The following is a 27,148-nucleotide window of genomic DNA, read 5'->3' on the forward strand; positions in this document are numbered from 1 at the left end:
CACTCAGCCTCAGATTGTTTATATGCAAAGTAAGGAACACCACCATTGCAGCTTTTTGTGGTGAATAATGTAATGGACACGTAAAAATACCTCACCAAGCATCGCAGACTTAGAAAGTCATCAGTAAATTGTACTGATGACTAAAATGGACACACCCTTGTCTACTCAAACACTGTGCCACCAACCCTTCAAGCTTTTATAGCTGAGCTAATGTTATAGTGGCCAAAGAATCTGTAGTTGATGACACTTGAAATGTAGCTTGAGGTGACTCATTTTTTTTTTGTCAGACAGGCCAGAGGCCCTGGGCTACCAGCACCTCATTTCTCTGGAGTGTGACACCTCAGCACCCTCTTTTCCAGCTCTAAAGTCCTGGAACTCTGACGACCTTGCCCCTGGAGGACACAGGCCCTGGAAAAACTGGCTCCCCCTGGACACCACCAGGGATTTGCTTAGAGATCGAAATGTAGAGGAAAAGGTGGAATGGGGCGTCCTTTGCGACCTGAGCACTGGACCAGCACACACGGTCAGGAAACTGAGGCTCAAAGTACATGCACTAATGAGCTCTTTAAAAGCACCTGTCCGCGAGAGACATTTTCGCAGCTTTCGCGAGCCTCCCCTGTCCTCTTCCCGGACCCCATTCCCGCGCAAGCACAGGCGGTGAGGAGGCCACCCGCGCGGCGCCCAAAAAGCAGCCTGGGGACGGTAAGGTCACCAAAGCCACCGTCTCTCCCCCGCCAACCAGGCAAACGAGGCGGAACTCAGGAGGTCTGAAGCCGCGGCGAGCAAGGCCGCCCGGGGAGGCTGAGAGGGCAGGGCCAGCCCGCCCGCGGGAAGGGGTCGGAGGCGGCGGAGCAGCAACGGCCCTGGACGCCCGCGCTCCTTGGCCTTGGCCCCGCGCCGCCGCTCCAGCGCCAACTGCTCGTCCTGGGTCGCCGAGTAGTGGCCGAGGGCAGACGCCTGAGTCACCAGGTGGCAGCCAGCTGGGCAGCGGCCCGAACTGCTCCCGCAGCACGTCCTGCAGCACCTCGGCCTCCGGGGCGTCCAGGAAGGCGGCGGCGCCGGGCTGGGCCCTGACGGCTCAGGCGCAGCGTCCATGGCTGAGCGCGAGGCCGGGCCCGCCCCCCACAGCCCCTGCCCTGCTGGGCAGAGGAGAGGCCGCGCTCAGGGAGAATTGGGCCGCCAGGGTTAAGGGCAGGAGCCCCTTTTTAACTAGCTCTAAGGGTGATTACCAGGAGCCTTGACTAAGGGCACTGGTTCCCGAACTTGACTGCACCTGGAGGGGGACAGGGGACGGGGGGGGGGGGGGGGGGGGGGAAGCAAGTCAATAGTAGACGATTCCAGCCCTATTTCTACATGTGTATTCAAAAAGACACCGGTACATATGCATAAATTCACATACGTGTACACGTATGCATAGACACAAATTAACTGCACATGCAACTTTCTAAAAATCCATTTTCACATAAATGTTGTAGAAAAGGTGAAAGAATAATAACAAAGAGCTCCTGCCTCCACTTCTCTCTACTATTTAATTACATTTGCTCCATCACCCTTTTCTATGAATTGTCCCATTTTCATTATTCTTTTTCTGAACTATTTAAGTGGCAGAAATGATGTTCCAACAGGGAGGGAGGAAGGAAGAGGAAGAAGAAATCCTCATTGTGTCTGGCCTATGCTGATTCCAGAAATTCATGGGCCCATACTGATACGAATTGGGGAAGGGAAAGTGCTCTCTCATAATAGACGCCACCAATTTGGCCACCATCAGGGAGTCAACAGTGGACACCAAGGAGTTGCTCCTCACGAAATAGTTCTCAATGACAAAAGGAAAACTAGTCAGTTTAGGGTGAAACCACCTGGCAGGCACCCCTTTGACCAGGTGATCAAGGTTAGCATCAGCAGTGGGGGCACAGGTAACATCATGCACCTCCTGATGAGATGCGCGGAGAAGAGCCGAGCTCCGTTTCTATGGGATCCCTGCCAAAAGGCCTGAGCTAAGTCTCAACATGAGGAAACACTGGGCAGATTCAGCCTACAGAAGGCTTGTGTGCTTACACGTATACACCTATATCTACATCTATGTGTGTGAATATCTCATGCATGTGATTATTTTTAAAGCCATGAGTGCACATTAATATTTCCAGTTCCAACCCAACACTTCAGATTTTTCTCTACTCTTCCCCCTTTCCTTATTTTTAATTCCCTTCTCCAACAGTGAAAATCCTGACCCCCATTATCCTCAATATATTGATTTATTTGCCCAGTGCCTGTACATAGCCAATTTCCTAAGCACACCAGCCAGTCCCTTGGCTCCCTGCCATCTGCTTGGCCCCACCTCCTGCCCAGCTCCCAGCCATGCCACTCTCTAAGGGAAGGGCAAAGGAAAAAGAAAAGGACACACCAAATTGTAAACCATGGTTCCCGAGCAGTGAGCCTGGGATTGAGGTATGATCTGTGCATCACATCTTTTACATTGTTTGCATTTTTCACAGTAAACATCAGCCACTTTTGTAGAAAAAAAAAAAAGAACAAAGGATTTTTTTTAAAGAAAAACAAGTTTGTTTGGCCTAGGTACATTTGATGTTATCTTCTGGTAGGCAGACAGAAGGCAGCAGAAACCATCTGTGTAGGAATGAAGATTAAAATGGAGATAGTTCACCTATTCACTTAGTTTTCCTTGAGAACAGCAAAAATATCATTATTCTAATTTATTGCCAAACCCTTGAGTGGGCAAGCTGGTGTGCATCAGGAGTCCAGTGTGAGAACCCCAGAATTTACCCCTTCTTCCTTTCTTTTTTTAAGATTTATGTATTTATTTCTCCCCTCCCCCATTGTTTTTGCATTCCCTATCTGCTTTCGTGTCCATTGGGTGTGTGTTCTTCTGTGTCTGCTTGTCTTCTCTTTAGTTGGCACCAGGAACCAATCCTGGGACCGTCCAGAAAGGGAGATGGTTGCTCAATCTCTTGTACCACCTCAGCTCCCTGTTCTGCTGCATCTTTTACTGTCTCTCCTCTGTGTCTCTTTTTCTTGCATCATCTTGCTTGCATCAGGTCTCCATGTGGGCCTGCTCTCCTACTTGGGCCGGGACTCCGCTCCTGCCAGCTCACCACACGAACCAGCTTGCCTACAGCAAGAGACCCCAGGAATGGATCCCTGGATCTCCTATATGGTAGATGGGAGTCCAGTCACTTGAGCCACATCCTTCCCGTTATTCCTTCTTCCTCCTGCACCAACCCCAGCTCTAACTTTTGGCCTCTTGTGTGTTAGCCATCTGTTCTGAAGGAAAGCAATCATAAACTCATTTGAGCTAACATGTTAAACATGAGAGTGACTGGTGTTGATACCTTGACACCACATAGCATTTAGTTGACACAAATATTCATCTGTGTAAATCTCATTGGTTCCTCATAATCCTGTGTTAAAGGCAGAAGAAGTATAGTTACTCCTAATATATTCATTCACTCAAATATATTCATTGATGACTCATATGACAGACATTGTCTTAGGATCTGGGACATAAAGGACTATTAACTTACTTTTGGCCTGGGACTTGCCATGGAGTAGGTTCTCTGGGGTTGCTTGGCTTTGAACTACAGCAAGAATTGCTAGCAGTAGAGATAGAGCCACTTGGATGTTGTGAGTGCAAAACAAAGACCTACAAAACGGATATGTGTGCTACTTTCCTTGACTGCTTGGAATTTGCTAAGTCCAAGGGTGGGTATCAGTGCTGTAAGAATTTTAGAGCACCGGAGAGCTGGGGCATTAGTTGGTAGAAGATACTCAAAGTGGCTCACTATAAGCATGTGCAGATTTTCCTCTAAGCTAGTGATTTCCCTCATCCTCAAAATGCTGTTATATATTTCTCTAGAGTGTGTTTACTTTCTTTCCTTAGAAAGTGCTTCCCAGCCCTAGAAAGCCAGGCCTGAGTGGCCATTTCTGGGCAACTATAATGACTATGCCTTCCTTCCACCATGTGAGCGTTGGTCTGTCCCCTAAATCACAATATGTGGGACCCCAACCTGCAGTCTGGGTTATTACTCTGAGAAAGACTGAAAAACAGGTCTGAGAGAAAAGTCTTGTGGACACCAGGGTGGTGGCCATTGTCCATCCAGCAATCCAGAGTCATGGAGGGGGACAGCTGTGCAGGCTTCCCACAGAGGAGGCAGGGCAGAGCAGGCATTCCACAGCACAAACTGATGCCTTCCCTCCAGGTCAGCTGAGCAGTCACTGTCTCCTCAGAAGGCTCCAGTCAGGCTACAGAGAACTTAATTATGCCTTTCTGACATTCTTTTGGGGAATTTTCAGCATTATTCAGAAGGAGCAAAGGGGCCATTCCATGCCTGAGAAGTGGCTCTGGGCATTAGCAGGTAGGGGGGTTACAGCGGGCGTCCCCTCAGGCCCACCTGCCTCCTACAGGCCACCTCTCCCTGTATCTTTGGAGAGCCCCTGGCTAAGGGGGCTGGATTAATGATGAACAGCTGCCTGCTCCTCCAGACTGTCATACCCCCAGATTTCCAGCTCCACAGGACTCCTTCCTGCGGCTCTGAGGAGGGACTTGAGCTGCTCACTACCTCGCCTCCTTATGAAACACAGGCTTCATTGGGGGCGGGGCTTTTTATCTGTTTGGTTCACTGATGAATCCCTAAAACCTAGAAGAGTGTTTCCTACATAGTAGGGCTATAATAAATATTCCTTGAATTAATGCATATTGCTTAAAAAGTACAATTCCTGGGAAACGAACTTGGCCCAGTGGTTAGGGCATCCGTCTACCACATGGGAGGTCTGTGGTTCAAACCCCAGGCCTCCTTGACCCATGTGGAGCTGGCCCATGCACAGTGCTGATGCGCGCAAGGAGTGCCCTGCCACGCAGGGGTGTCCCCCGCGTAGGGGAGCCCCACGCGCAAGGAGTGCGCCCGTAAGGAGAGCTGCCCAGTGCGAAAGAAAGTGCAGCCTGCCCAGGAATGGCGCCGCCCACACTTCCCGTGCTGCTGACCACAACAGAAGCGGACAAAGAAACAAGATGCAGCAAATAGACAAAGAGAACAGACAACTGGGGTGGGGTGGGGGGGATTAAATAAATAAATAAATCTTTAAAAAAGTACAATTCCTGAGTGCAGATTTAGCTTAGTGGTTGAGCTCGTGGTTCTCAGATACGATGTCCTGGGTTCAATCCCTAGTACCTCCTAAAAAAAAATAAAGAAGTTTTTAGATTTAGTGGTTATAAATCTTTACATATTAAATAGTAACACTGAAATATATACAGCAAAAGCTATTAGAAATACAAGGAGAAAGTGGCAAAATCATCATCATATTAGGAGAGTTTAAAAAAATCAGAGAAATCGACAGGTTGAGTAGACAAAACATAAGTTTTATTGTAGTCTCTTGGAATACTAAAAATTACAATCCTAATCTAATAAATATTTAGCCCATGGAGCAATTTTAGAAAATCAACATGCATTAACCACAAAGAAAATCTCAGTAAATTCCAAAAACATGGGACATGTTATTGAATACTGGCTTCTAATGACGCAAAGCAAGAAAACCCTAAAAAAAACAAAAGAAATACAGGCCAAGAAATCAATAAACACATCTCATTTACAGTTATAAATGACACAAAATAAGAAAACAATGAATAAACTATCAGGAAGTCAAATTCCAGCAACATACTAAGAAAATCATACACTATAACCAGAAAGGTTACTATTCAAGACATGCAAAGGTCATTCATCATGAGGGAATTTTTCATGTGATTCACTATGTTAACAGAGTAAAGGATAAACATTATTATTATTATTTTGATAGACATTGAAAAACCATTCAGTAAAATTCAACATTCAATTGAAATTTTAAAAATACCTCTTTTTGATTTGGAACTGAAGGGAATTTCCTTTACTTTATAAAGGGTAATTATCCCAAATCAACAAGCAATAAGCAATAGCGCAAAACTAGAAATAGTCACATTAATGTAAGGAACAAGACAAGGATGTCTGCTATCACTGCTTCCAGGCAGCATTGTTCTGGAAGCTTTACCAATACAACAACAACAAAAATGTAAAAGATGTAAATTCCAGAAAAGAACAATCATGGTGTTAGACATTTGCCATGATTACCAGGTCATCAGGCTGTGGCTCCATTCCGACTGACTGAGCAAGCTGCCTACGTGTGGAAGACAGCGTCCCCCCCAAGAATGAGCCATATCACTGTGAGTATGGAGCAGAGAAGGACCTTCATCCCTTCCAGGACACCAAACTCTCCTGCATTCCAAGAAAACCCTACTGCCTAACCCACCACCCCAAGCCATACACAAGAACTCACTCTTACAGCCCTTTATTGAACCAAGGCTGTACTTGGACCCTAACCCCCTCCCCCTGAACTAACATTTCCCCACGTACTGCTGTGCTGTATAAATTCACATCTGCACCTTCCACGAGGGGGCTGAGATCTCTCTTCAGAACCCACCATGCTGGTGGGGGGACTAAAGTCTGTTCTTCAGACCCTCTCTGTTGGGAGAGCTTCTCAATAAATTCTTTGCTTATGCTCAGTCAGTCTCCGTGTCCCAGTGAACAGCATTTTTCTCCAGCATATGGTGCCGAAAGCCCGGGACTGGGGTCCTGTTGAAACTGATTGACTGGTGAGGGTCTCCCCTCCTCCACGGCTGAATGCCCATCCAACGACGGACATCGGATCTCGGCTGGGTGAATTACGGACTTCTCCACCAGAGGATCCTGCTGTCTCTCTCTCTCTCCTTTCTCCCTGTCCAGGACAACCCACTGGGAAAACCTAGCGGTAGGTCAGGATCCTCACCATTCCCCAAGGGCCACGCCAGGCGGTTTGCCTGCGTCCTTGTGGGAAGAAACCCCTTGGCTCCAGGGATGTCTGGCTGCAAGAGCCGTTTCCCATTTCCTTGTAGATATCTGACTGAATCTCGGGGATGCCTGTCTCTCTCAGAATCTCCCCCATTCTAGAGATCCCTGGTCTCACCCAGGCCACCTAAAATAGGGAATTCAAGTTCGCCTCCCACCAAACCACACCTCTAGGCTCTTTCCTTCATAAACTTAAAACTCTGTACCCAAAAGGAGACATGAGACCTAAAAAACTCATTTTCTATTCGACCTCTGTGTGGCCGCAATACTGATGTAGGCTCTGGGTGGGGGCTGTTCATATTTTCGTAGATCACCTGAGCGGTATGTTTTCTGAGCGGTGCCTTTGGAACAGTAAGAACTGCAGCCCTGCCCTTGGTAACTATGACAACAACTCCAGTCCCAGAGAAACAGTCTATAAACTTTAAATATTCAGGGGAAATGCAAATCAATATGCTAAAAGCTTATCTAGAATGTATAAAGTCCATGTTAAAAGCTTACCTAGGATGTGAAAGATATATGCTAATTCAAGCCTATTGAGCACTGAGACAAAGAACCATTGGCCCTTCCTCTGTATGAAAGGAACTCAAAAATCTTGTTCCAGCTCAGGTTTTGGAATGAGAAGCTCCGAGCCTGGGTGGTTGTAAATAAGTCATTTTTCCTTCCCAAAAATTATTCCTGAGTCCTGGTCTTTCTAAATGCAAATACTTGACCCTCTTGACTTCTACAGCAATACCAATTGGACAATAAAAATCATTACATTTTAATTCCCAAGTTCTCCAAAACTTAAACAACTTTATCCAGACCAGTGGCAGACATGCAAGATTCCTTACGCTCAGGCCTTCTCTCATCTTATATCCTGTTCTTCTTTTACACCAAAAAACTCTTCAAAAGCTTTCTTCTTCCTTCTTTCTGCCCCCTAAATCCTCCAAAAGCCTTGACTTTGATCCAGCTGATCAGACTCCCCTGCACTGCCTCCATGTATTCCTGGGACATCACCCTACCCCCACCCTCCTCATTCTCTGACCTCCCTTCTTCCCCTATTGTAGAAGTCAAGAGAGATTCAATTATTTGGGTATAGAAAGGCCAGGACTCAGGAATGATTTTTGAGAAGGAAAAATGTTTTATTGAATGGCTGGCCAGACTCAGGAAATTTCTGTTTCAAACCAGAGCCTTGAACAAGATTTTCAAGTTCCATTTATACAGGGTGGGAGTCAAATGGTGCTTTTATGAAAGAAAATGAACTTCTTTGTTAGTTAAGTGTTTGCCTGAGTACAGGTAGGTTTGAATTAACATATCTCCCACATTTCAGGTGAGCTTAAATTAGCATCTCGACTACATTCCCTCTAGATGCAACTTTGAAAACGCATTTACCCTTACATCCTTTCTGAACATTCACAGCCTATAGGGTTGATATTGCGGCGGCTTGCTCGGTCGGTAGAGGTGGGGTCTGGCTGCGGACGAGGGGTCGGTCCAGCTCTGGACGAGGGGTCGGTCCCGCTTGGGACGAGGGGTCGGTCCCACTTGGGACGAGGGGTCGGTCCGGCAGCAGACGAGAGATCGGTCTCACAAGGGGTTGCGCGGTTCGGCTGACGGGGTCGCCCGGCGAAGCCGGCGACGAAGGGGTCGCCCGGAGAAGCCGGCGACGAAGGGGTCGCCCGGAGAAGCAGGCGACGAAGGGGTCGCCCGGAGAAGCAGGCGACGAACTGGGGACAAGGGAGGCCAGGCCCTTGTCGGGGGCTCTCAGGACTGGAGGGCGCACGGCAGAAGAACTACCGCGGAGACAAGGTAAACACGCAAGTCCACTTTACTGAGGGAGAGGCAACAGTTTTATAGGGGCTGGGGAAGGCTGATTGGTCAAAGCCACGCCCTGTTCTGATTGGTTGCCGGTGAAAGGTCAGTGGGCGGTACTGGACGGGGGAGGGGTGGTGGTTAGGGATTGGCTGTCGCTGTTGCTGGGGGAAGGGGCAGGGTTTAGGGATTGGTGGCTGCTGTTGCTGGGGTGGAGGGCAGACTTGAGTTTCCCGCCCACGCCTGGCTGTTGCTGCTGTCGGGGGAGGGGAAAAGGGCGAGCTGGATTTTTCCGCCCACACCTGGCTGTTGCTGCTGTCGGGGGAGGGGAAAAGGGCAGACTGGAATTTTCTGCCCTGCGCCTGCGCAGGGAGAAAGAAGAAGGGTGCTGCCCCACAAGGCATTGTGTGGCGCTATCCGGGAGGAGGGGTGGCCGCGGAAGCATGGCTGCCGAGAAGGGGAGACCCGAGGGCACTCTGCGCCCATGCCGAGCTTCCTTCAGGGGTGGCGGTGAGTCCGACCAGCCACCCTATTATGGGGGCAGCGGCTTGGCCTGCCGCGGCTGCTCCCCCGCCAGGCCAGCAAACCACACTTCAGCCTGAGGGGTGACCGCATTTCCCCCTTCTTTTCAAATAAGCACCAGGATGGCAGCAGCAACAAGTAGCTGAGGCCCAAGAGGCAGTAAGCAATGAGGGAAGCGGGGCTGAAGAGGGAGGTGAGTATGACGGGGATACAAATGTACAATTTGGGGGGCAGTATCTTGCCGTTGCAAGCAAGGGTGGCCAATGTCCAATTCTCGTTAATCTCGGCGGCTATAAGGTCCATGTGCTGTTAAAAGTCCAGGATGATAGCGCGTTACAGGTGGTTGATCTCTTCTTGGTGGCGAAGAGCGGCAGAGGCAGACTGTGTGATGGTCTGGAAGATTGCAGCGGTGAGGACAAGTCGCGTCAGGGCACCAGCGTTGGGAGTGGTGGAGACGTAGGCGAGGACAAGAAGGCCAAGGTCTCCACGGGCCGAGAGAGGCCGATGTTAACGGGGCAGGCCGACATGGGGCGGCCCAATCTGCAATGTAATGGGGGTTCAAGCAAAAAAGGAGGGGGGCGGGGGACGAGAAGGGACGCTTTGGATGGCTGAGAAGAGGAGTGAGGTTGAGACAGGAGGAAGCTCCGCAGAAGTATGGGGAGGCAAAAGCAGAAACGTTATTAGATGCTAGAAAGCAGGCCGCAGGCCGGGGAAAGCGGGTTGCGGGCCGTTTTGCGGGCCTGGAGCTGCTTGAGAGCGATGGCGGCATGGGGGGCCGCGGTTACAGAAGACTTGGGGTTGTTTCAGAGAGATCTTACACCGGTGAGTGTCTAGGAGACTGGTGAGGGCCCGAACTTGTGGGGCTTGCTTAGCAGATAGGATGTTGAAAGAGATCTTACACCGGTGAGTGTCTAGGAGACCGGTGAGAGCCCGAACTTGTGGGGCTTGCTTAGCAGATAGGATGTTACCCATTGCTAATGGCCTTTTGGAGCCGATAAGAAAAGGGGCCCTTACCTTGAGAGCGCGGCGATGGGAGCCGAGGTGCGCGGTGAGACGAGGGGTCGGAGCCGGTGGGGCTCCGACGGTGGTCGCGGGCCAAGAGAAGGCCCCGACGAGGGGAGGGCGGGACGACGAGCAGTGGAGCAAGGCAAAGGGGAGCAAGCGTGAAGGGGAGGAGGCAGAGGTGAAGGCAGGGGTGGAGGTGCTCAGGCACGTGCTCCTGAGAGTTTTATTGGCGCCTCTTAATCATAGCGGGTCGGTATAAGCCCCCGACATGGAAGGAGAAAGCCATCCAGCGATTCTCCCAGACCGCCGTGGATCATATGAGGTCGCCAAGGTTCAGGAGCAGCAATGCAGAGCGAAAAGATAGGGGTGAGAAGAGAGGAGAGCGTAGGGCTATGGTAGGGTTACTTCAGACGTGCAAGCGCGCGCTCCCGAGAAATCCAAGGCTCCTCTTAATCATAGCGGGTCGGTATAAGCCCCCGACATGGAAGGAGAAAGCCATCCAGCGATTCTCCCAGACCGCCGTGGATCGTATGAGGTAGCCAAGGCTCAGGTAGCAGCAATGTTGCATGAGAGAAGTCCCAAGGTGAGAAGAGAGGAGGGCGTAGGGCTGTGGTAGGATTACTTCAGACGTGCAAGCGCGTGCTCCCGAGAAATCCAAGGCTCCTCTTAATCATAGCGGGTCGGTATAAGCCCCCGACATGGAAGGAGAAAGCCATCCAGCAATTCTCCCAGACCGCCGTGGATCATATGAGGTAGCCAAGGCTCAGGTAGCAGCAATGTTGCACGAGAGAAGTCCCACGGTGAGAAGAGGGGGGGGGGCGCCAGGTTATGGAGTGAGGCTGTGGTGGAGTTGCCTTGCCCCACGTTGTGCTGTGGTGGGGTTGCTTTGCCCCACGTTGGGCGCCAACTGCGGCGGCTTGCTCGGTCGGTAGAGGTGGGGTCTGGCTGCGGACGAGGGGTCGGTCCAGCTCTGGACGAGGGGTCGGTCCCGCTTGGGACGAGGGGTCGGTCCCACTTGGGACGAGGGGTCGGTCCGGCAGCAGACGAGGGATCGGTCTCACAAGGGGTTGCGCGGTTCGGCTGACGGGGTCGCCCGGCGAAGCCGGCGACGAAGGGGTCGCCCGGAGAAGCCGGCGACGAAGGGGTCGCCCGGAGAAGCAGGCGACGAAGGGGTCGCCCGGAGAAGCAGGCGACGAACTGGGGACAAGGGAGGCCAGGCCCTTGTCGGGGGCTCTCAGGACTGGAGGGCGCACGGCAGAAGAACTACCGCGGAGACAAGGTAAACACGCAAGTCCACTTTACTGAGGGAGAGGCAACAGTTTTATAGGGGCTGGGGAAGGCTGATTGGTCAAAGCCACGCCCTGTTCTGATTGGTTGCCGGCGAAAGGTCAGTGGGCGGTACTGGACGGGGGAGGGGTGGTGGTTAGGGATTGGCTGTCGCTGTTGCTGGGGGAAGGGGCAGGGTTTAGGGATTGGTGGCTGCTGTTGCTGGGGTGGAGGGCAGACTTGAGTTTCCCGCCCACGCCTGGCTGTTGCTGCTGTCGGGGGAGGGGAAAAGGGCGGGCTGGATTTTTCCGCCCACACCTGGCTGTTGCTGCTGTCGGGGGAGGGGAAAAGGGCAGACTGGAATTTTCTGCCCTGCGCCTGCGCAGGGAGAAAGAAGAAGGGTGCTGCCCCACAAGGCATTGTGTGGCGCTATCCGGGAGGAGGGGTGGCCGCGGAAGCATGGCTGCCGAGAAGGGGAGACCCGAGGGCACTCTGCGCCCATGCCGAGCTTCCTTCAGGGGTGGCGGTGAGTCCGACCAGCCACCCTATTATGGGGGCAGCGGCTTGGCCTGCCGCGGCTGCTCCCCCGCCAGGCCAGCAAACCACACTTCAGCCTGAGGGGTGACCGCAGATATCACTTAATTGGATTTCTAAAGACTAGGCACACTTGGATACAGAATTAGATAATTTTGAATTTATGCAGAGGCTATGTTATATTTCCCACTTGAGGCCAAGTCCCCTTAAGTTTCGGCATCACCACCATCAGAGTCTCCCTGGACTGACTGGTATGCATATAGAGTTTGCATTGCTAAATTACCTTCACGATTGGCATTGTTGCCATGGTTACCAAGGGCAAGGCTGCAGCTTCTCACTGTCCCACACCCACAAGTCAGGACACACAGCTTAGGTGATCTACGAAGAGATGAACAGCCTCCCACCCATAGCCCACATCAAGCAGGGAAAGCAAAATTGTGACCAGGAAGCCCTACAATGCCCTGGGTTTCTTCCTGGAAGCTCTTTTTGGATGAGGTCCTGTGAGAAGGGGGTTTCCAAATGGGGCATGACAGTCTCGCTGAGCTGAGGCAAGGGCCAAGTGGGATGGGAGCTTCAGGAGACTGAGAGCAGTAGAAGTTGGGGCCAGAGGATACAGTGGAGGAACTTTGCAGAGGCAGAGCTCCAGAAATCTGCATAGGGTTCCCTGTGCGTGCACAGAATGGTAGACCTCAGACCCAGCAAAGAATGTTCTAGAAATTCTCATTGTATTGTGGTAGCAGAGAGAAGTCAGGTGTAGGTGGTATCCATGGCCAGGACGCGAGAATTCTGAGAAGGAAGATGATTTGTTTCGACTGGCCAGACTCGGCAGACTCTTGTCCTGATAAAAACGGAGACCCAAATAGAATTTTTGGGTCCCTTTTATGAAGACTCTAAGAGTGGGGAGTCAAACGGTGCTTGTATCTAACAGGACTCTTTCTTAGTTTCTTTAAGTGTCTTATCTGAGTATTAGATTATTTCCTCCAGGTCAGCTTAACAAATATCCCCTACATTCCAGGGGGTCTTGACACATTTGGCTTGCATCCTCCTTGAGTATCCAAAGCCTATGGAGTTTATACTTCTCAACTGGCTTTCTAGACACATTTGGGTATAAAATAAGTATGAATTTATGCACAGACTATGTAGTATGTCTTGCTGAGCTGGCAGACAGCAGAGTCCCTAGAAGGGGGAATGGGGATCATGGGAAGAGGCTGAAGCCAAATATAAATCTTGATAGAGATGAGGCAAGTCCAAAGAATAGGAAAAAAAGGTTTTTGGAGTTGGAATATTGCTAGTAAAATCCAGCCCCAGCCTCCTTTGCACACAAAGGAAATCCAGGGAACCGGAGCAATGGCTAGGACTTCCTGGGGATTTGGAACCCCTACAAAGTCCCTATTGAAAAACCTCTACTGTTTTTCAATGCACTAACTAGCTGCAAACCCTGAAATAAAAAATAAAATTGTGCCTATTACAGGACAGACAGACCCTGAGGGCAGGAGAGTGGGGGGGAGGTGGCTATAAGAGAAAAACACGCAAAGGGCTTTCATTCACTCATCAAGTGTTACTGAGGACCTGCTGTGTGACAGCCTGTGCTGGTTGTGGAGGTGGACACTGAGGAGTGCACCAGGGCACACCATTGGTCCCCTGCTTACGTGGGTGGCGTCAACATCTTGAAGTGTGATCAGAGCCAGTACTGAGGTTCTTAGCTTCTTCTTGAGAAAGAATTCAAGGACAAGCCACAAGTTAATTAGGCAAATGAACAATTTATTGGGGTGAAGCAAGAGAAGGAAAGTGCACCTGCAGGGATGCACAGAAGGGAGGAAATGCAAAGTTCTGCCCTGGGGTCCCCTGATATATGGGGGTTCAGGACTCAAGGGGGTGCCCTGATTGGCATACTTGAGACACAGCAGGGGAACTCTACTGGGAGATCCGATTCCCTTAGCGGGTTAGTGGCTGGGTTAGGGGATGCTGGTGGGGGGTGATTGGCTTCTGGCTGCTGTCCCTGAACTCTGCAGGGTGTGCTGACCACCGGTGATCAGCCTCTAGTCACTGTCCATGAGGCGTGAGGTAACCTGAAAGTGGGTGGGGTGGGGGTGCTGCCCCCCTCGCCCTGTCCCTCTTTTCCGCCATGTAATGAGGTTGCCTCCAGATCACAGAGCCGCTGGGTGTGTGCTGTAAGCTGCAGGGTGTGTGCTTCTTAGCTGCCCCTTCCTAATTTGCCCCTGTGCTCAGCACATTCATGCTAGCCAGCAGGCCAGTGCCTCAGTTTCTCTTGCCAGGCTTATTAGGCTTTTCTGCCCCTTCCGCCTTAGGTCCCTATTCTATCCTGCCTCCAAAGGGTTAAACAACAGTTCAAGGCAGGACACCCAGGAGGCCAAGTGGAAGCCCCAGAGAGCAAGCAGAGGCCAGAGGCTCGCAGGCAGCACGGAGGAGGCCCAGAGCTGGCCGCCGGGAGGGACCCCTCTGCTCTGCTCTGCACTCAGGCCATATCATGGCACACGGATTTCTTGCAGACCCACTGGTAGGTGGCATCACATTATATGTCATTGCACATCTGCTGAGTATGGACAGTCGTCCGTGTGCCCATTCCCATTGTCCAGTTGTCCAGCTGGTCTCTGCTCAAAAACCTGGAAACAGATGGATGTTATTCAGCTAGATACAGGCAGTTGCCCTTGTCCCTGCCTGGGCACATGGAGCTAAAGTGACACAGCTCCCCAGTTCCCTTGCAGCCCCAGAACAGGGACAGAGCTGCCATGCCCTGCAGGCCTGAGTCTGCTGAGGACATTCTGAGTCACTGATGATCCAAGGATGGGGAGGGTGTCTGTGAAGCAGCAAGTTGGGGAAAGGAGAGGGTAGGGACCTTTCAACTTCCTTCCCAGAACTCGCACTCAGATCCCTTTCAGATAGGGCGCCTTGCAACAAGGCCTGAGCAGGTGTAGGAAGGGGGGTGTTAAAGGAGAGAACAGGAGGACCCTCTGCAGCCCCAGGCCCTGTCCTGTCCTGACGTCCTCTGGAGGCGCCCAGGCAAGGCTCCGTGCCTCTGTGACACACACAGCACTAACACTTACTGGGCAAGGACACACACGCAACTCCAGCCAGGCCTGAGGTGTGTGTCCTGCAGATGGACTCACCTTTGGCTCAAGGCAGCATTGAAAGGCGTCCCGTCCACCCAGCACCAGGAGCCCTCCTGCCCCTGTCAGTGAGGCCAATCCCATGGTGAGGGGCACTCGTGAACTTGGTCAGAAACATCTGTAGAGAGGAGGCAGTTGGTTGTCTGACTCTAGGTGTGAGGAGAAGCTTCTCCAAGATGTATGGAGAGGAGTCTGGGCCATCCCCAACTGGTCGCTGGGCCATGAGGCCCATGTCCCTGCAGAGCTGGACCCCTCCCTGCTCCTTCCCTGGTGTGTCCACGGTCTAAGGAGCAGCCAGGGACCTTCGGGGAGGCCCAGCTTCCCATCACGTGACTGTCCCTACCTAGTCCCAGCCCTGGATACGAGCTGTGCTGTCCTGGGACAACATCTGGCCAGAGCTTCAGGATGCTTCACAAAGCAGCATGGCCTTTTTCACACCCACAGAACAGTGTCAGGAGCGCCCTGTGTGCTGGGCAGTCATGTCAACTGAAATGACCAGAGCTAGTGAGGTCTTTTGTTAATAACCTTGACACGTCCTGAGGCCAACCCCCACCAGATGGCCCCCCTGGGCCTCGATGGCCTTGGTGCTCCTCAAATCGAATGTGAGTGCTTGGCCTTCCCAGGAAGCCTGGGTCTCCTGCCCACATGCCCTCCACGGCCATGGGATTGATGGACAATAAAATTGAGATTAATCTGCACCCTGTGGACCAGGGGCATGTGGGGGGGGCACTGGTGCCACTTGGATGCTGTGCAGTGGCCTCCTCTGTTCTCAGTGCAGAAATTCCCAGGCAAGCATGAGCAGATAACAGCAGAAAGCAGTGCTGGAACGCGGGACTCGGCAGTTTGGCACAGGAAGCTCAGGGACATGTTGTTTTCTCTAGTCTTCTCAAAGTTGGGACAAAAGTGAACAAACGACATGAGCTGGGTGCTTCAGAAAGCGCAAAAGCTACTAGCAAACTCTATTCTCCTCTATTAGGAGAATCAACAGAACTTTCTGAAGTTGTTGCAGAAAATCCAGGACTAGTCAACAAATCTTGGTACCCAGGTAGTTGGTGATCAAGAAGACACTGAGTAAACCTTCAGGACTTGTTCAATGATGGACTGAAGCAGCATTTGAGAAATATGTAAAATCTATTTAGGAATGAAAAGAAACTAATCTGAAGCAACTTAATCCAGAATAGTTATTTTCAATTGTGGTAGACAGAGATTTAAAATGGCAACTTTTTGCAAGATCAATGGAAAAGCTACATGTTGCTGCTATACTATTGAAATAAACTTTGAAATAATTGCACATAAACATAATACAGTATTTTTTTCACAGCACCCTGTGACTTAGGCTACAATCTAGTTATTATATTCAGAATTCACAAAATGACCTGAAAATAAAAACTACTTCTAAAAATTATGGAATTCAAGGGTAACATTGTTATCATAAGCTTTATATGATATTGTAACTATTGCTTATTATCCTACTAATAAAACATTCAACTTTTTCATTTAAAAAAGTCAAGATTGTAGAAGTGGCTGTGGCTCAATCAGTTGAGCTTCCATCTACCATATGGGAGGCCCTGGGTTCATGTCCGGGGGCCTCCTTGTGAAGGCAGGCTCGCCCGTACCTCACAGAGAGCTGCTGGCCTGCAAGCCCTAAGGAGAGCCGACTCAGCAAGGTGACACAGCAAAAAGGGAGGCAAGTAGAAACACAGAAAAGCACGCAGCAAATAGACACAGAGAGCAGACCACAAGCAAGCCTCAAGGGGGGTGGGCAGGATAAACTTTAAAATAAATGAATACAGAGACCCAGAAGTATGCACAGCAAATGGATACAGGGAGCAGACAACTAGCAAGCCTCATGGGGGGAGTGGGATAAATTTTAAAATGAATGATTACAGAGACACAGAAGAATGCACAGCAAATGGACACAGAGAACAGACGGCAAGCAAGCCTCAAGGGGGGGATAAAAAAAATTTCAAGCCTGATGACTGGAGAGGAAGCCCAAAGGGACCTGAGGGGCTGAGGGAAAGCATGCCCCCTCACGCTCTCAGGGTGCCGCCCCGCCACCCACCTCTGCCTGCCCTGATGCTGGCATCTGTCCACCTCCGGGAATCTCCCCCACTCATTGAGGACAGTGGGGTTTGTTGTCCAGGTTTCCGCCTCCAGTGCAAGATGCTCAGAGGAATTCAATATTGTTCCCTGCCTGACAGGAGACATGAAGGTTATGGGCTGTGCTCTCCCCTAGAGGAGGAAGGTCAAAGCACCAAAGTCCCTTGTCACACACCAACCCTGTCAGAACCACCCCAAGCCCCCAGCTCTGACCTGCTCTTCCTCAGAGGACACCGATGCCAGGTGAGCTTCTTGGGACACACAGAACTGCTCAGCCTCCTCCAAGACTTCTTGACATCAGAAAAGTATTGCAAGCTCCCCCTGAAGAACTTCCAGCCTTGCAGGAGCAGCCAGAGAAGCTGAGCTGCAGCAGAGGTGGGAGGAGACGGAACCAGGGGCTGATGGCGGATGTCCCAGAGCTGGCCTTCCTGAGTCCGCCAGCGGCTGGCTACTGAGGCCCGTGTCCTTGAGGTTTGGTTCCCCAAGGGCAGGTGCTGCTGAGACCATGCCTCCGTCCCACTACCCAATTCACCAGGGAGGGGCAGCTCAAGACGCCTGGCTCAGTACTCCTGGGACACTCAGCTCTGCTACCCAGAAAAACTCTCTGCTGAGACATGTGTTTTGTGATCATATCACTTTATTTCCCACCTCACTGCTGCCACCGTACAGTCCTCTCCATCTCAATTCCCACCATCTGTCTAGGAAGTTGTCCATCCAGAGACTCCTTTACTTCCTTGACTTAATCTCCATCCACTCTGGCTGCCCACACCCAGGACTATCCCAGAAAATGAAGAGCTGTACAATACAAAGAGTGAACCCTACTCTAAACTATGGACTCTAGTTAATCATATGATTATAATAATATTGGTTCATCAATTGTAACAAATATACCCACTAAGGGAGAACGTTAATCATGGGCAAAGCTCTGAACTTTCTGCAGGATTTTCCTGTAAACCTACAACTGCTCTAAAATTTAAAATTTTTAATCAGAAAATCACTTTTAAAACTTCAAAAAAAAACCGAGGAAGATTTTCCAGGTGATCAGGCCCAAGTAAAGCCTTCCAGACAGGGGAAGTGGCAGGTAGAAAGGCAGGCAGGCATGAAACCACATGGCTGGAGCTGACATGTGCAAACCTGGGCTATGGCCCCCATGCAAGGGGTGGGAGAGGAGCCTAGAGAGGCTTCCGGCACTAGGTCTTATGCACATAACAAGGAATTTGGATTTTTCCCTGTGAGCAATGGGAGGCCCTGAAGGGTTTTACCCAATGGCTCAGGTTTACACTGTAAATATTTGAAAGTGATGCAATGTGAAGGCACAACAGGAAAAAAAGACCATCCCGTTTGGGCCAGAAACATCCATCAGAACCCAAATGCAAAGATCTCAGGAAGAGACAGACAGCGTGGACCAGGCGTTCTCAAAGTGTGTTCCCTGGACGAGCAGCATCGCTCCTCCTGGGAACGTGGCAGAAATGCCCCTTCTCAGGCCCAGCGCAGAACTGCTTTTTCTGAAATTGTTTCTGAACAGTCTGTATTTAACAAGGCCGCGTGTGATTCTTATGCTCTGAGGCCTCAGAACCAGTCATCCAAACCCAACCCAATTAGGGCCCACCAGCAGCCTCTTTTTATAAACAGTGTCACTGGAGCAGCCACACCCATTCATTTACACGTTCTCTTTGGCTGCATCAGCAGTGCAAGAGGACAGCACTGAGGAGCCATTACAGAGACTGTGGCCCACAGGTCTCAATTTTACTATTTGGCCCTTTAAGGAAAAGTTAAAGTAATTATACTGCACCCTGAATGCCCATGTTTTAAAACTTCGTGGTGCTCAGGCTAAATCCCAGACCAAAATCCATAAGATCTCTGTACATGAGTCCCAGCCATGTGCTTGGGTGACTCCAATGCACAGCCAGGAAGGAGCACCTCTCAGTCCATACTAAAGCAGGAGGGCAGCAGTGGGGCTTGAGGAGAGGCAGAAGGAGGAACGACTTCCAGGCACTGGTCCGCATGGCCAGTGATTCCTTAGACTCGACTGGAAACATGGGCAAAGAGCAGGGGCTCGGCACTGCCTGCCAAGTCCTCATTTGTCAGCCCCCATCTCTCCAGCAGCTTCTTCCAACCATCCCTTCTCTCCCCCAGCTCCCTATAGGCATCCTCCTCCTTAGCAAGTGACCTCCTATGCCACCCAGAAACAGATGTGGTTAACACTAGCTCTCACAGTCTCGTGTTCCCACATCTGCACATGGACACCAACTTCACCTGTTCCTCTCCCAGCCTCAGAGATTCAAATACCATCCCAACCTCCTTCAAGGCCAGTCATGCAACGTGCATTTGACTCTCCTCCCTATCTTCAGCCTCCACCTCTTTCCTGTTCCCCTTCCTTGAACCTCAGGTGAAGCCTATCTGAATCTAGAAACTCACTCTCAAGTTCACCAAAATATTAGCAAGTGGTTCTGATGGAAAGCAGGCAAATTTTCATGGCAATACTGATGCTTGTTTTCTCATCTTGCAATTTTTTAATATTTGCCACACTGTCTATAATTAACAGATAGATGTTGTAATGGAGGAATAGCTGATTTGATTTTTACTGCTCCCCCCTTCTCACCTTCCCTCTCAGCTATGTTCCTTGATAGACTCATACACCTCATCGATTCACGCCCGAGAACCATGATCTGCTTCCACCGAAATTTCATTCCAATGACTTATTAATTGCCTAGCCTCGGTGGATGCTTTTCAGTTATTTTACATGGCCTCTCTGGCATGTGCCAGAACTGACCACTCCCATGTGGAAATTCTCTCCTCTTTTGGCTTTCCCACATGCACATCTCCCAATTCCCTTGTCCTCAGTTGGTTCACACACACGTCTTTCCCTTCTTGACCCCTGAAGCTTGATTCCTGACACCACCCTCAGCCCTCTTCTGTGTTTTGTCTCATGGAAACCACCCACTCCGACTGCTGCAACCAGAATCAACATACCCGGGCACCCAAGCCTATGCCTGCAGCCCTGGCCTCTCTCCTCAACTCCAGACAGCCTGCAGGCGACATCCACTTGGATGTCCCCCAAAGCACCACAGCCAGCATGTCCAAATCTTGCTGCTCCTCTTCTTCCTTTATTCCTCAGTTGGGGACCCCTCCTTTAAGTCACCCAAGTCAGAACCTCAGGGTTCTCCTTAAAAACCTTCAGTGGCTCCTCATTTTCTGGAGGATGAAAGCCAAACTCACTCAGAGGCCTTCCAATCTAGCCCATGTCTCTCCAGCCCTGGCCACCCCTCTAGCCCAGGGTTTTTCAAATTGCAATCACCAACCCATTAGTGGGTCATAAATTTGGTTTATCAGTTTTGACAAGCTTTGCTCTTTTTTTAAAGAATAGAATATAAAATGTCAGAGTGAATTCATGCAGGAAAGGTTTTGCTTTTTGAAACTTGCATAGACAGATTACATAGATGATTAGATAGAAAGATAATAGATTCCTTCCCCCCTTCCACAAAAGATCCCTTCTCCCCTTTCTTTTTGCCTCCCCCTTCTCAGTTCCCAATACTTGCTTCTAACTTAACACCTCTTTCACCAATCTATATGACTTTGCTTACAGGTCTGTCTCAATCTTGCATCTTGTAACCTTCTCAAGAGCAGGCATCATATCTTATTCATCTTTAACCCCTGACACGTGGTAGATGTTCATGAAAGAGTCAGACACATGCTTAAATGCTTGCTACAAGGTTAAGTGCGTTACCTGTGTAGATTCATTTGATCCTCCCTGTGAAGCAAATCCTATTGCCCCCATTTTGCAGGTGAAGCTCAGAGAAGGTAAGCAACTTGTTCAGGTTCACGCTGTTTGTGATAGCTGGAAGTCACAAACAGGTTGTCTGGCCCTACAAGTACACTCTGCCATTACCACATGCCTTCATCACAAAAATCTGGTTTGCAAAAGGAGATATTTTGTGGAGAGATTATAAGCCACCTGAGAGCAGGGACATAGTTTCTCATGTCTTGTGCACTACCGCCTGGGCACAAAAGAGCCGTGTTTATTCGATTTGTCCTGTCTCTACCACCCTTGCTCTTTCCCAGAGAGGACACATGCTTGAGGCTAAATGGGCAGAAACATCCCAGCAACTCTGCCTTCCCCAGGGTGGACCATCCCTACCACTTACTTTGGTTCCTTTGTAGCTGCTCCTGTGAAGCACAGGCTGCACAGAGGGTCTCCAGGCTGCTCTGCTGCTCCTGGATTTTCACGCTTAGTGAGTTGCTATTGCTCACATTAACTTGTAGCCTCTGGATCTCAGCCTGTGCCTTCTGAAGTCTGTTTTCGCACATGTGGGTCTGGGAATTTAAGGCAGCACCTTTCATTCCTTGTGTTAGGGTCTCTAACTCCCCTGGCATTTTCCAATACTGCTCTTATTCCTGGGAGCTCAACTTTTGTCTGCTCCATCCCACCCTTTGCCTTTTGGGTCTTGGCAATGGCAGTTTCCAAATCTTTTTTAACAACTGAATCACTTCACCAGCCCTGTCCAACCGACCTCTTAATAACTGGATCTCAAAAGTGCTGTTGTCTACACTGCCTTTTATAAAGTTCTGGGTCTGGGAATTGAAAGCACTTGCATTTCCCAGACCTCCCCAGAGCCTCTGGATCTCAGCATTGGGCCCTTCCAAACTGCTGCTTAACACCTGGTGCTGGGTCCTTAAAACACTGACCTTCTCCAGGTTGCCTTTCAAAAGGTGGGTCTAAACACTGGCATTCTGTAAACTCATATTTGCAAAGTGTAAACCTGCCTTTAACACCTGAATTTCAGCCTTGGCATTTTCTAGGCCTCAGCTTCACATGTGGGGTACAACCCTGGTGTTTTCTGAACTGCTTTGTAAGAAATCTTGGGTCTGGGAATTCAATGGGTTTGCATTCTCCAGAGCTCTCTTTAGGCCCTGGATCTCAGCATCAGCCCCCTCCAAGGAATTACTTAAAATCTGGGTCTGGATATGGCAGGTGCCAGCGTCTTCTAGAACTCCTTTGACCATCCGGATGTCAGCACTGGTGTTTTCCATGTGACTGCTGAGCATCTGGATCTGAGAATAGACATTGTCCACCTTGTACTTCAGCATCTGCATCTCCACAGCCCAGATGCTAGAATGCTCTTTAAACAGCTGGAGAGCTTCTTTATCTCGGCCAGTGGGCCAAAATGGTGGGAATCTTCAGGGGAGGAAATGCAGAGGTCAGGCAAAGAGGCCCATTTCATGGGGAAGCATAGAGATCAAGCAGCGTGTTCTAAAGATTTCCATGGGGAGATACCTACAACACGGCCCTGAGAGCACCCCCAGTGGCCTGTCGCCTCCCTGACCCTGGACCAAGCAATAGCCAAAGACCTAATTAGCCATCACACATGATCTAACGGATCCAAAGCATTGAAATTGTTGCTTACTGTAAACTAGTTACCCCCACACACACCAAAAGTCATGCTGGTGAGACTTGGATGCTTTTGCTGTTGTAACTGAACTTGAAAATAACTCATTATATAACTTAGAGCTGTTGAAGTTTAATTCCACAGAAATTTCACCAATAGAAGAGTCGTAGAGAAAAAGAAGATGTGAATAAGGCCCATGTTTAGTCCTGAGGTATATTTGTACAACTACCATTGAGCCTCTTGACCTATCATTGTTAATCCTGAAAACCATGTAAACCACAAACAAATTTTCTGATTACAAATTCAGGGGGGGAAATACAATAGGAACAAGATGGGTGCTCTTGGCAGAAGGCCCCTGTTCAATCCGCAGTGCTATGATGGAGGTGTGCCACACCTTCAGGTCACACGGGGCCTCTGAGCTGAAATCACCTCTGAAAGGGTTGGGCACCCCTACAGAAAACAGAGGACAAGAGTCCCTTCAGAGCAATTTGAATATGAGAGCCCTGAGTGAGAGATCTTGGCCACCAGGGCCGTTCAAGGAAACTGCAGCCCTTTCCTCTGCAGGGTCTTTCCCAGCAAGCCCACCTGCCACTGCCCCTGGTCTTGCCATCACCCGTGGCTCTCCTCATGAGCAAGGACTCAATTTCACACATCCATGGTCACCGCCTGGTTGCATCCACCCTCAGGACCCCTGCCCTATTCCTCAAGCCCTGGCTAGGGGAAGTGGGAGACCACCTGGCCTTTGGAGGCGTGAGAAGAACAGAAAGGAAGTCCAGGTTGATCTTCAACAAAGAAGCAAAGGCAATTCAGTGGAGAAAGCATAATCCTTTCAACAGATGGCCCTGGAACAACTGAATAGTAATATCCAACAAATGAAAATAAACTTCAGGGAAGCGGCCTTGGCCCAACAGATAGGGTGACCACCTACCACACAGGAGGTCCGTGGTTCAAACCCTGGGCCCCCTTGACCCATGTGGAGCTGGCACATGCGCAGTGCTCATGCGCGCAAGGAGTGCCGTGCCATGCAGAGGAGCACTAAGCTCAAGGAGTGTGCCCTGTAAGGAGAGCCACTCAGCATGAAAGAAAGTGCAGCCTGCCCTGGAGTGGCACTGCAACAAGGAGAGCTGACACAAGAAGATGACACAAGAAAAAGAAAGACAGATTCTCGGTACCGCTGATAAGGATAGAAGTGGTCTCAGAAGAACACGCAGTGATTGGACACAGAGAACAGACAACTGGGGGGGGGGGGAGGAATAAATAAATGGAATAAATAAATCTTTTTTTAAAAAAGTAAACTTCACACCTCACACCTTTATACAAACAATAACTCAAAATGAATCATTGACCTAAACTTTAAAATTTCTGGAAGAAAATGGGAGAATATCTTCATGAATTTGGGCAAGGCGAGCAGACTGAGAGAAGATATTTGCAAATCACACATTTGATAAAGGACTTGTATCTAGAATATATAAAGAATTCTCAATATTCAACAAGACGACAAACCCATTTTTTAACTAGACAGAGCAGATTTGAAATAAAAAACTGGAAACAACCCAAATCCCATCAACAGCTAAGTGGGTAAGTCATGGCGTAGCCATAAAATGGAACCCAGCTCAGCAATAAAAATGAACTACTGTGCACGCCATGGCAAGGGTGGAACTCAGGATAATTATGCTGAGTGGAAGAAGCCAGAGGAGAAAAAAGGAGTATGTCCAGTCGATCCCTTATATGTCTATAAGGAGAAAATGCAAACTAATCCACAGAGACAGAAAGTAGAGCCACAGTTGATTGGGGAGAATGGAAAATGGAGCAGAGGGATTACAAAGGGTTAAAAACTTTGGTGGGGGGAGGGCAGGTGGTGAATGTGTTCAGCATCTTGATTGTGGTGATGGTTTCTTGGGTGTACACGTATCAAAACAGGTTGTGCACTATATGTGCACTTTGTGATGCACATTGCACTCAATATAACTACATTGAAAAAAAATGGATTATGCCCTCCTCTAAAGAGGCCAGACCCACTGCGGGGCCTGGGGACGGCAGGGGAGAGGCTTGTCCTGGGTTCTGGGCCTCCCGACACTGGCTCCCTTCCGGCCCTCCCTCCCTCCACTGTGGCTACTCACTGTCTGGTTCCACAGGTGGTGGCCAGGTGGTGACTCCCAGATGGAACTGAAACTCCTGGAATGAGGGATCTGCCCGAGGTTGTTGAACTGAAAGACCCCACTCCTGGGTCAACACCACCTCTCACCTGGGGCCTGGGGACAGGGTGCACACACACCCTAGTGGTTGGATTCCAGAAGGGGGAGTTGGCTGCAAGCCCCTCTCAGGGTCTTCCCTCATGAGCTTTGGTTCCGGAGAGGAGCCTCCCCCCTTGGATGGCGGCCTCTATCTGCTCCCAGGAAGCATCTGGCCCAGACCTGGGGCTGGAGGTGGAGTGACCCTCTGGGTGCATTCGGGGTCCCCTAGAGGGCTTTATGCAGGACGAGGAGGAAGAGCCACTGGGGTTCAGATGCGCGAGGGGCTCACCCACAACAAGGAGAGCCACGAGGGGGGAGAGCACGGCCACCACCGCCAACACCAGCGTGGCCTCAACTCGCCTCCTCATCTTGGGGCCACAGAAACCACTGCCGCAGGGCCCGTCCCTGTGGGAGAAGCCAGTGTCCAGGACGAGCGTGTGCTCCGTGTTCCTGCCCCCTCAGTCTCCTTGTCTGTCCTGTGGGTGAGAACAACGGCCATGCTTATCACACAGGGATTCTGGAGAAGAAAAAGGAGCACCTGAGATGAGCAGGGCACCTGGGGCATTGTAGCATCACACAGCCAGGTAGTCCAGCTGGGAGCACAGCACCCAGCAATGGAGGAGGATGGTGGGGGCGGGGGGACCCACAGAAGAGGAGTTCTGCAAGCCTGTCGGAAGGAAGGATGGAGGAAACGAACAAACAGGAGCAAAGCTGCTTCACGGGTCCTGCCCACAGCAAGCTCACACCTGTGGGGCTGCCACCACCCCCACACCCCGGCACGGGGTCCCTGGATCCTGAGAAAGAGCCTCTGCCTCAGAGTGTCAGTCCTAGAGCCTCCCTGCTGGAGGTCACAATGCCCCCTGGGTTGTGAGATGGGCCGGGCCTGCAGCCCTAGCTTCAGAATAAAGCGTGTTCAGGGAAACCTGCTAAGGGTGGAGAGTGAGCGAGTCCCAGGACCCTGAGGTGTGCAGCTGCGATTTAAAACCAGGTCCATCAAGTTTACAGTTCACCCCCTTCCTCTTACCAGGGTGTCATCCCCAAGGGAAAGGCTCTGGGGACTGGGTGTGTGCTCCAGGGTCCTCGGCCTGACCCTGTTTATTCTTCAGGCCAGAAGAGCAACAAGCCAAGCTCTGGCCTGCCAGGGAGGGGCTCAGAGAAATGGCAGCAGGCTGGGGACTCCCCAAACCACGGAACGGGCTTGTGAAGCTCATGTCTACAGCCCTTTTATCTGGCTGGCGAATCTAAGCAGGCGTATTATGAAGAGCTGTAGTTCCACTGGCAGAGACTTTCAGGGCAAAAGGAGCAGCAGAACTCAGCACTGTGGGTGAACCAGGGGGTACGCCTACATCGTCCCTTGACCGTCCCCCACCCACTGGAGAGGGCACCCACTGCACTGTGGTAGAGAAGCACTAGGAAGTCTTTATTAAAAACTCCAAGTCACCTACACCCAGATGGAAAACCCGCTCCCCCATTCACTACCTTATAAAGCCTGTAGGGTATTTAATCTCTCAGCCTCAGGTTGTTTATCTGCAAAGTGGAGAAAACCAACTTTGTAGCTTTTTCTGGTGAACAATGTAACGGACAGGTAAAAACACCTCCCCAAGCATCCAACACTTAAAAGTCATCAGTAAATGGTACCGATGACTAAAATGGACACACCCTTGTCTACTCAGGCACTGTGCCACCAACCCTTCAAACTTTTCTAGCTGAGCTAATGTTTTACTGGCCAAAGAATCTGTAGTTGATGACACTTGAAATGTATCATGAGGTGCCTCATTTTTTTTGTCAGAGAGGCCAGAGGCCCTGGGCTACCAGCACCTCATTTCTCTGGAGTGTGACACCTCACCACCCTCTTGTCCAGCTCTAAAGTCCTGGAACTCTGATGACCTTGTCCCTGGAGGACACAGGCCCTAGAGGAACTAGCTCTCTGTGGACACCACCTAGGATTTGCTTTGAAACCAAACTGTGGAGGAAAAGGTGGAAGGGGGCGGCCTTTGCACCAGAGCACTGGAGCAGCCCACAGGACTGTGAAACTGAGGCTCAACGCACGTGCACTAATGAGCTCTTTAAAAGCACCTGTAGGTGGAGACGTTTTTGCAGCTGTTGGGAGCCTCAGCTGTCCCCTTCTGGGACCCGGTTCCCGCCAAAGCGCAGGCGATGAGGAGCCCACACGTGGGGCGCACAAAAAGCAGCCGGTTATGGTAAGGGCACCAAAGCCACCGTCACTTCCCGGCCAACCAGGCGCACGAGGAGGACCTCAGGAGGTCCAAAGCCGCGGGGAGCAAGGCCGCCCGTGGAGGCTGAGAGGGCAGGGCCCGGCC

At 50.6% G+C, this 27,148-nt stretch overlaps 1 pseudogene; it reads right to left on the reverse strand.

Moving 5' to 3' along the window:
* Positions 1-1,215: 1,215 nt before the first annotated feature.
* On the reverse strand, positions 1,216-25,195 carry LOC131273767 (C-type lectin domain family 4 member F-like; annotated as a pseudogene).
* Positions 25,196-27,148: the final 1,953 nt, after the last annotated feature.

This window comes from Dasypus novemcinctus, chromosome 17 (genome assembly GCF_030445035.2).
Source record: "Dasypus novemcinctus isolate mDasNov1 chromosome 17, mDasNov1.1.hap2, whole genome shotgun sequence".
NCBI lineage: Eukaryota > Metazoa > Chordata > Mammalia > Cingulata > Dasypodidae > Dasypus > Dasypus novemcinctus.